We start from the raw sequence: 10,868 nt of genomic DNA on the forward strand, positions 1-10,868 counted from the left end.
ACAGTTCTGTATTAAAATGTGAAACTGCAGTTCCTCTTCAAGTCCTAAAACCTGATACCTGATACTAAAGCCCTCTTAACACAAGTGCCAACTGTCTGTTCAGTCAGGAAAACCTGCCACAGGGCTGGTCTCCCTTTTCCAGACTCTGAAAAAGAAAATAATAAAAGACTTTCCACGGTCAGAAGCATTCAAGCTACAGAACAGATTTTCTTTCCTATTAGTGGTTTGGGGTTTTGTTGTTTTGTTGGGGTTTTTTTCCAGGTTTGTTTGTTCTGTCCCCTCCTCACAACCCACGCTCCTCTGGTACAACTGATAAACAATGTCTTTTATTGCAATAGGCAGCCAGTCCTGCCTAATACAATAGCAGGCAAGGCTTGGCGGGACTGCAAAGTGCAGGTGTTTGGTGTATTGTGGTCATCCAAACCAGATGCTGAGGAGATGGAGCACCTGTTTCCCTTCTTTTCTGCACTGGAGAATACAGCACTATGCAGGCTACAGAAACAGCCTGAAATTAATAGCTCTGCTGCTGCAGTTTTCCCTTGACAGGGCAACAGATATGTACCATCTACGGCTTTTGCAAGCACTCCTCTGAGTGCTCAGACACATGTGCTGGATTTTGGTTTTTGTTCCAGATCAACAGAAGGCAGTCAGAGATGGGTCTGTAACTTCATTTCTCTCCAGGTTATTTTATTAATCATTGATAGTGCCCTAGCATTAAAAATAAATAAATAAATAAAAAATAATTGTTTTTTAAAGCCCTGACAGCAAATTTAGACCAGAAAAGTAATGTATATTTAATATCTTTGTTTTTTTACAGGTTCAACAAACATCTCTTTTGAATGCAGGAATGCAGTTACAATGCTGTGTTCAGGATAGTTGACTCATTGCTACTGCCTCTGCAGACTATGGAAAGCCCTCTACTTATGTGCAAGGAGTAGGGATCCTACCTACACTGAAAGGTGGTAGTAATCCTACAAGAAAGGTCTCCCGAATATCAACCCTAAATAAGGTCTCCTTTCTCTGTCTGACATTCCCTGCGGCTTGCATAGCTGGGAGGCAGGAGCTTAGCTGGGAGCTCAAGGCTCCACCATTGTGGCATCTAATGAGCCTTCCCTGGCCTCAGTCCACCTCTGTCTGCCCCTTCCCACCTCCTGCTCCCCAAAAGCAGCACCCTTCAGAAAGGGAAGAAGAACAGGCGTTGGGCTGCAGTTTTTGTGGGTCCAGGTGAATATTTAAATATTTCTGTATTTGTGCTAAGAAAAGGCAAGTATTTGGACACACACCCCCCCCCCCCGAAAAGTAAAATTTGAGAAACTTTGCAGAATTGTATTTTAGGCCATGTCATTTTTAGAAACAGAGCTTAGCTCCTACTAAAAAAAGAAACTGAAATCAAATACTGTGTCTTTAGTTTTACCACCTAAATCACAGTAAAGAAGATTCCACAAAGAAAAGAGGCTAATGATGCTATGGTAATATCACGGTAAAATGTAGATGCCTTGCTTGAAGAGATCTAGCTCTTCAGCAATTCAAGTAACTCTTCCAACATTTTAATTCCACAAGGATTGGACTGAGAGCGTGAAAGGCACAGAGGCAACATCTCAGTTGCATCTCTCCGTGTGTGCCCACCTTAGAGCATTGATGAAATTGCTCCTGGCTTTCTCAGTCCTTAGCCAAAGCCATCCATAAGGCCCAAATTAGCTGGGATTTTTTCTTTAACTCCTTGCAATTCACTGTGCAGACAGACTTTAAATGAGAGTTAGTCATTGCAACCACTTGGCGTCATGAAGCTCTTTTTCTTGTTTCTCATGGACATGGTACACTTCTTTGTTTGGGCCATTTAGAGCTACATGATGAATTCCACCACTACCAGGTACTTTATTTTTATGGCTCCTGATGTATCCTTAGCTTAGCCCTCAATAGTGCCTACACTGCAGCAAAACCAAAACTTGCCTGAGGTAAGAGCAGCCATATTCAATTCCCTCTCCTCTTCCTGCTCCTCCTCCCTACCTTAAACAGGCAGCATTAATGAGCCAGAAACCATTCTGAATCAGGAAAAAGGGAATTTTGGCAACCAGTGTCATATTTCTGTAAGGAATCCAAAATGAAATCAAGGGGAGAAAAACATATTACAAAGAAGCTGTTTAATCTGGAATCACAAAAGAGAGGGAAATTACCTGCACTGAGAGACAGGCAAAAAAGGGTAAGTTGGAAGACAGATACACTGGGTAGTCTTCAAGGTCTACAAAAGATTGGTTGCCTCTTTTGGAGTTTACACTCTTTGTCTAATTAGACTAATAGAGGTAGAATAGAACTGGGGGAGATTAAAACCCGTGATAAACAAGGCATCTTTTATTTGATATTATTGGAACTGGTTTCACTTATCTTCAGAAATCTTTCTTTTTGTGCTCCTTAATTTGTCCTTGAAGTCCTGTATCTAATCATTAGTTGAGCAACCAATAATCCTCCCCCAGCCCCTCCACCCCTTTTTATGGCCAACTTTAATCTTTCAACTCAGTGAAAAACATGTTTCCCCTATCATAACTAGTTTAACAAAAATTCCCTTTTAAGTTTAGATTGCACAGATACAATGGCTTTCCTGCAGCTTCACGCTGGAGAAAGGAATTTACATTAGAAAAAAAAAAGAGATTTATGATAGCATTGTATTTCCATTTGAATATGGAGAGTTAATAACATGCATATGTTTTTTTTATTATTATTATTTTAAGGTTTAAGCTATGCCATAGGCAAAAGGAAACCTGGAAACTGTGGGACTGGCAGGGCTCAATGAACAGCCTAATCTGGATTTCATTCACAAACAGCAGCTCATACACAGAGAAAGGGGTGGTGTGTTTCACCAAATCGGAACTGGAGTAAGTGCCAGGATTTCCTGATTTGTTTACATTTCTCAAAAAACTTTTTTCCCCTGGATGAGGCTAGAATTAGACTTCCTTTTCCACTTTTGGCCCTTTCCAAACTATTCTTGCTTGACATATTCTCTCCTTTTCCCTGTATTCTCCTTTGTTCCAGTCTCAGCTGGCTCTTTTGTCTTGGAAAACAGAAAAGGCAATGAAAGATGTCAGTCTATGATAATAATGATAATGTAGCCAGGTTTGCATGACAGCAGAACAATGCTGCAGGCTTTTCCAACACCCTTGGATCTACCATTCTTCTTACAATAGTTTGGGGCTGGCGAGTGGGATCTCTCTGGGGCCACAGGCTAGAACAATAGTGTCATGAGGTAAAGGAGATAAAAACATCAAAATGAAACAGGCTAACCCAAACTCTCTTGATGAGGCCTATCACTGAGTTAATCAGAAGTCAGAGGGGGGCAGTTACATGTAACTACATCACCTTTTCATCAGCTGACTGGGTTCTCTGAGCCTCTGAAAACATTGTTTTCTCTACCAGTCCTTGTTCACTTTCACTGATTTTACTGTACTTTGCCCATTGTTTGCAACCTTAGTGCAATCACTGCAGAAACCTGTTTGGGAGACCTTGTCTGTGCCTTTGTTTATAGCGTTTGATCATCCTACAGAAAGAAAAACACTGTAGCTTGGACCTAAGCCATTGTTTTCTTAACATGACAAGACCGCCATCCTGCAATCAGTGTTTGGTGTGCACACATGAAAGGGCTGATAGGGACTTAAAGAATTATGAGAAGACTAGCAGAAAGATTGAGAGCTTGGTCTTGCTGAGTTGCAGTGAGGATTTACCTGATGTAGCTTCTTTGACACTGCAGAAGAGCAGCCTGAATAATTGTTTTGTAGTAGTGGCCTTACAGCAACACAAAGTTATTCTTGTTGGGATGGCAGGTCCTTTTTGCCCCACTGCCTTAACTCTTGCCATCAAATGAGAGCCCTGTGAATGGTTCACACTGAAACAGGATGAGGTGGCAAGGAGGGCCTGCGCCAGGCACAGACATCCAGTGCAGAGGCAAAGCATTCATGGTGAGGAAAGGCAGGGGTGAAAGACTGCTTTTCTGCATTTCAAACAAGTGTTGTCAGCCAGTGACATCAATGCTCATTTACACCAGCTGATGAATATGTGTCTGGGAGAACAGGGGATAGGGTAATGGTACTGAAGAGTTAGTCAAATAGGAAAAGGAAGCGAGGGGGAGAAAAATGGAGATAAAAGAGGAAGGGAAGGAGAGATGTGATTGTGGGACTCAGGAAACACGAGCTGCAATGTACGGCTGTGAGAAAATGATTAGATGAGATTGCATCAGACTGGACACTAATTTCACAATTTCTGCAGCACCTTTTTAAGATCCCACAGTGAGATACTGAGCAGAATGTGTGTGGCTGGATATCTGGAACAAGTCCAAGCAAGAAGCCAAATGCAATCAGTCATCTGTGTTTTGCTGGTTCTCTGTACTAGTGTTTCCTGTGCAGTCATTGCAATATATGTCTGCTTTGGTTGTTCTGAATTCTGGTTTTCCCCTTTCAGTATTTGTATCATATTTAGTTGCTTACAGTGTATAAACCTGCATTTCTAGCACGTTGCTTAGTTTGGGGGCCAGAAATCAGTGTTCCAGCTGTACTCTCTGGGTGGAGGGATGAAAGAGAGTGAGGTGGGCAAAGCCACTGAAGGGGAAAGAACTGACTTCTAAAAGGGGGAGTAAGATGCTATAAGGACTTATAGTAAACACCTTTGTACATTAAATTACTAGTCTTGTATTAAGAGATTTCTGTAGAGAAGCAAGAGGTCCAGAAGCAGTTTTGATTACGTGATTGCTTTAGCTGATCTCCTTAGGGCTACTCATGAGAGTAAGGTGAGCAGGAAATGGGTTGATGTCAGCAGGCAGCCTGCGCTAGAAACTCACACCTACCCTTTCTGCTTCATCAGTCATCTGAGCCCCCAGTTTCACTATTAGGTTTTGATGGTGCATTTTTAGATTTCCAGTTACAGCCTGCATGAAAACCACTCGTAGCCTACACCTGACGAGTTACTGCTATTTAATTTGATGAGAACCATAAAGGAAGCATTCTTCCAGGAGAAAAAGTAGAGGAAGAGACAAATGCATTTCTAGTGCTTTCCAATAATTATGATTCGTGACTTGTGTCAGTTACAGTCCTGTTCTCGCTGACAAGTGTCAGTAAGAAAGTCTTACTTTAAAAAAACACACTTCTGCTTTTTTTTTTTTTTGCATTACTGATAACTAATACAGATGAAACCACAAACCTGAAAAGTTCAGACTTCACCAAATGTTAGTCATGCATCATTTGGAATAACGCAGTACTTGATGGTAATTGGCATTTAATTTGGATGTTCCTTTTTCTCGCAATCCCAAAGAAATTTTCATTTTCATTTTTCAGACTATTCCTTATGTGGTAAAGATCATATGATTGTTTGAGCATAAAGTTAAGATAATAGTAAACAGTTGCTGAAACAGTAACTCATAAAGGAGGTCATACTAAGGTGCCTGTATAGTTGACCTAACTCACCTCCTTGTCTCACACAGACTTCTGGTGACACTTCACAAAGCAAGTTACATTTGAGTTATTCAGTTTCATTAAAGGAGTTGTTTTCCATGCTCCCACATCATACCTCCAGGAAATGAGAAGCTGAAAACTACATATGCAGGTTGATGCCACCCCTTTTCTCCAAGGATGTGAGCTGATGATCTCCATGCCATTCTGCTGTGGCCCTCTCACACTGAGAGTATTGTGAGTCCTCCCAGCAGTGTCACACACTGCACCACAGTGAATGATCTACTTCAGGCAAGTTTCATCCTCTTGCAATAGGATGTCTCTGGAAGCTTATGAATTCCATCTAGCAGAGAAACAGCAGTAGCCAAAGAAATGATGTAGAATGCTTCCAGTGATATCCGTCCTCTGTGGGAATGAGCTGTTAACAAAAAGCAAGATGAAATTTATAGTCAGCAGGATGTAGCTGCTAACTCAAGATGTTATTTGCAATTAGCTAACCATATCTGCAGTGTAGCCTGCAGGTCCATGGCACAGATGTGGAATAGGTAAGGGAGATGGACATTCCTGCGTAGGGTGGGAGGGAAAGTGATACTGAGCATTGGCTTGAAACTTTTGGAAGAGATCAGCCAAGAACTCAGACTCTGGATCCAGAAACCCCCTCTTAAACTGGAACTAAAACCATGCTTGAAAGCACAAGTTAAGTTTTACTGTCCTCAGAGTGTGGTATAAGAAACATGCTTGACAGAAGTCTCAATGTTCCTCACAGAAATAGGGAATTCCCTTTCTGGTACAGCTGTAAGAAACAACATAACCTTTTCAGCTTTACAGTTACAAGAAACAGCATCATTAAAAAGAAAAAAAAATGAAGTAAGGAAGAATGCAATAATTTCAAAGACATTTGTGACAATTCCTGATCAGGGTCCCAGGCGTAGCTCTTTTGATTCTCCTGATTGATAGAATTCGTATTTCTTTGTGAACATGCAGAGTTTGTGTAAAATGACAGTATTTTTCCAGCAATATTCTCTTCCCCACCCCACACCCTTAAGTTTTTCTTTGTCCTTTTGTGATTACAGTAGAAACAGGACACAACTGATAGAGATGAGAGATGTAGAACTTTCACGAAGCTCCACTTTTTTTATTAACTTCTTTTTAAAACGGTAAAACCATGATAGGGCCAACTAAATCCATTTAGCCCAGTAGCCTTTCTTTAACACTAGTCAGCTGAGGTTGGCTAAGTAAAGAACAGAAGGAAACAGGCAAACTCAAATGTCCCTTCCATGCCAGCAATCAAGCGTTCAGAGAATTTGTGAGCCAGAGGTTGCATCTGGGCTATTGTTTTTGATGTCCATCAATGGACCTATTCTTTGTAAAATTTTGTATTCCTATTATGAATCCATTTATATCTCTTGGCTTCCACAACATCCTGTGACAGTGAATTAATTATGCATTGGGTGAAAAAATTGCTTGCTTTGTTTTGCAAACACTGTACCTCATCATTTCAACCCAGTATATGTTCTTGAATGGTAAGAAATAGTGAATAAATGGTGCCTATTCACCTATGGTGCCTATTCACTTTTCTTATACCAGTCAATATAGCAGATTAGCTGTATTAGTAATCTCTTTTGCCAGATGAGGGTTATAATTCTTCTACTGATTCCATACCTTTCATGACATTTGTCAACCTTTTGTCTGCATCTTGTCTCCTCTATCTTCCAGAGGTGGGGTGAGCAGAAATGCAGTGGAAACAGTCCTGGAGCATCTGATGTCAAATCACATACACTTTAAGTTTTTCCAAATGCCAGGCTCCATTTGTTGAAATGGACTAGAGAAAATTTTGAAACCTGAAGTTTCTGTATATCTGTTTCTACAGCATGCTGCTTTCAGGACCATCTCTGGGTTTTGTTTTTGTTTAGTTGTTTAGTTAATCCATGCTTTTGGGGGTCAGCAACGCTTTATGTATGTGCTTCCCTGCGCTGCCTTTGTTTTCTGGCTCCTCTCTCTTTCTCACACCTATGGCAACATGAAATCCAAGTGAAATCAATCATAAACATAACATATCCTGAATTTTGGTGTTATACTGCACTCATCTCTAAGAAAAGCTGTCTCTATTGACAGTTGTATAGCATGCTTATGTTTTTGATCTGAGCCAACACAACCCATTCAAAGATAAAGACATCAATTAATTAAGCAGTTGTTGAGATCAGAAATCTGACACCCATATGGTGTCAAATTAGTGCCTGAAAGCAGTTTACTGCCAAGAGAAGCACATGCATCTGTTGTAGGAGATTAAAATGAAGTATGTATTAATTACTATGAGTTTCTTGGTTGACTTCAGAATTATATTGCTGAACTGATTCTCTTTGTGTTATTCATCTTTAATGTCATCACTTGTAAATAAAGACTTGCTTCAAAAATATCAAGTTCCAAGCAAATGCTAAGTACTCTCTAAAAAGCAAGTAAAGGAAATTCATCTGTGAAGAGATGCCACAAAGCATGTGCTATGTTTTTTTCCATTGCTAGGAACTACATAAAACCAGATGTATGCAGGAGAGAAATGTTGCCTGATATAACAATGAGTAATAAAGAGTATCTCACAATCATAGGATGCATGACGCAATAATGAATTGTATATTACATGTTTAAAAAACACAATTAAAACTGTCGATTTCTTTCCAGTGGAAGTTCATTGGCAGAATTGTGATACAACAAAAATTCCATTTCAGGTCTTTCATGCTATTTTCCTGTTTTCATGCACTCACAAATAAGAAAAAGTGCAGATGTTAGAAACACACACACTGTCTCTCTCTGTATCCAAGGAAATAATTGTTTCAAAATAGACAGTTATCTGGTTATCACTGGCTTATTTTTAACATCCTAAAGTCAAAACTATATCTGCTTGGTTAATATTGAATCCCAGGTCGGACGCGTCTGTCACAGTCAGGCCTCTTGATGCAGAAGGAAATACTCCTGCTAACTCAAATGGTGACATTCTTTCTTCTGAACCAATGACTATGTATTATTTATATGAGGATATATATTCTGTTTCTTTAGACACGTAGCAGGAAACCAGGCAGGATGGGGATGGAGAAAGAGTCTACACAAGTGACTCTACAGTGAGGAGAGAGCAAGTGAGCACATGCACACGTACTTTTTAAGGAAAAAACTCTTCTCCTTGTTTTCATATATACACTTGCTGGCAAAACTGGGGAGCACACTTGGATTTTGTGGGTGCAATGCAAGTGGGGAATGCACTTCTGAACATAAAAGTCTTCTCTCACTTACCTAAGACTCAGCCTAGATAGCTCTCACCTCACCTTTCTACCTGCTGCATCACCAGACAAAATATGTAAAAACTTATTTGGAGGTTATCAGCAAAATGACTGCTTTAGAAAGTGTGTCTCCTTCTCACTTGATCTGGTGGAGATCATCTGCACGTGCTGTGTAAGACAGCTAATAAACGGCTGCCTGAAGTACCCTGCCTCTGGGGCAAAACCGGAGCTTTCTGGTCATTTCCTTAGAGAAAACAGGAAGTAAGCTACTTAACACCAACAAAATCCTCCACTTTTAGTGTAGGCAGATCAATAAATCTTCAAAACACTGATATCAAAGACTACAACAAATCTAAAGAACTTTGTAGACATTCTGGTCTCTTGCACACACAGAATGATTGATGACACTTTTTCCTAATAGTTGAGCTCATAATCTAAATTTACAGATTTAAGGAAATCAATATTTCAGGTGAATATCATGCTTCCCACTGGCTTTCCTCCAAAAGGGAAACTGAAACAGACAGCAAGATTATCAGGCACATAATTTTAAAAGTCTCTTTTTGGGATGAAATATTTTGTTAAAATTTTCTGGTTTATTAATGGTTTTCTTTTTTTTTTTTTTTTTTCCCTTCTGAAGTTTTTCTTATTTAAATCCTTAATGAAAGCCATCCTCTTCTCATGTAGGGAAACATCCACATAGCACTTACGGAGTCACCAAGTAAGATAGATATTCTAGGTGTAATGTGGGATGGTACCCTCCTGCTTTGTCTTTTTTATATATTTCCAGGAATGTGTCATTTGGGCTGAAGAATGAAAGGAAACACGCAAAAATAATGCCCTGATTAAGATATGTGCCAACATCAGGCTGCCACTGACAAATAAAATAAAAGCCTTGAAAAAAAGTGAGTTTATAATTTTAATTCATCGGCGCTTTTCTATCAACTCTGGAAACTTACTGTCTCAGTTTAAGAACAAACACCATTACCCTAATCCTACCTTTTCTTGTTATGTGATGCCAATAATAATTATTTTTATGTTAATGTTTAGGCTGATTTTGGTCACTGTTCCTGCCTTCTGAAGTATCATATATCCCCCACGATCCATTAGAAGCTAGAGGAAGAAGGCAAGTCCTTAAAACTGTGCCACTGACATGAAGAAAGACTGGGGATAAGCTCTTTCATCTGATGGTTCCCCCTGCCCAGACCCAAGCCCAGCCATCTCCCTCCATCACTTCTTGGAAACTCGTCTCCTGCTGACAGATCCTCTGAATACACCAAAAGGCAGGTAAATTAAATGGACTGAAAATAGACAAGTGTCTGAACGCTAACTCCCAAGACTGAATTGTCTCCCCAACCCAATCCCTTATCCATCCTCTTCTAAGTCCTCCACACCAGCTGGAGTCATGCTGGAGAGAAGTAATGCTCTCCCCAAAAAGGATTCCTTCGTTCAGGCTTTGACAGACAGCCCTGTGCCTGCCTCCTGAGGGCTTTATCTCTTACTATGGCATCTGCAGCTGGCCAAGCACAGGCCTTTGGCAGAGGCAGGCTCTTCGGGGCTGCAGAGCAGTTTGGCAGTGCCTCGGGGAGCACTGAAGGTTGTCAGATGGCTGGGGGAGGCTCTTGCAGCTTTAGCTGCTCACAGGTCTCTCTCTCAGTTCTCTGCCAGGATGATTCTATGCCAGGAGGGCCTGGAACAGCTCAGGGCTGAGAAGGCAACATGGGGCTTCATATGACAGAAGTATCATCTCCTCAGATGTTCTCATCTGCACTTCTTAAAAGGTGCAGTGCGGAGTTTCTCCCTAACTCTGCTTGTCTTTGAAGACTCATATACATTGTTGTTTATTTGAGAGCTGATTTACTTTGACCAGAACAGGGAAGAAAGCAAAATTTTCACAACAAAGTGGGAAAAGTTCAGGAAATGCTGCAGGCTTTGGTGTATGAGTTGACTATTTCTGTATGTTAGTGGTATGACAAAACAATCCACATTATAGAGTCATTTGGGTAATAAATACCTGTTCTATCCAGATGTTTCTAGATAAATGATACGTGATGCAAATACTCGCCATTCTAGTCAGCATCTAGTAGCAGCAGGTGCTCCAGTCAGAGTTGTTGTGCTGCATCCATGTGATTTTATGAACATGCAAATGACCATCTTCCACAGTCTTCTATTA

The 10,868-nt window shown here is 40.5% G+C and overlaps 1 long non-coding RNA gene across 1 annotated transcript; it reads left to right on the top strand.

The window, feature by feature from the left end:
- The first annotated feature begins 738 nt into the window (after positions 1–738).
- LOC134166588 (uncharacterized) lies at positions 739–10,589 on the top strand. The gene is made up of 3 exons (XR_009965923.1): positions 739–959; positions 2,727–2,870; positions 9,746–10,589. It is a non-coding gene; the product is annotated as an uncharacterized LOC134166588 (long non-coding RNA).
- The last annotated feature ends 279 nt before the right edge of the window (positions 10,590–10,868 follow it).

This window comes from Pezoporus occidentalis, unplaced genomic scaffold (genome assembly GCF_034315485.1).
Source record: "Pezoporus occidentalis ecotype Australia unplaced genomic scaffold, CSIRO_AGI_Poc_V1 ctg109, whole genome shotgun sequence".
Lineage (NCBI taxonomy): Eukaryota > Metazoa > Chordata > Aves > Psittaciformes > Psittacidae > Pezoporus > Pezoporus occidentalis.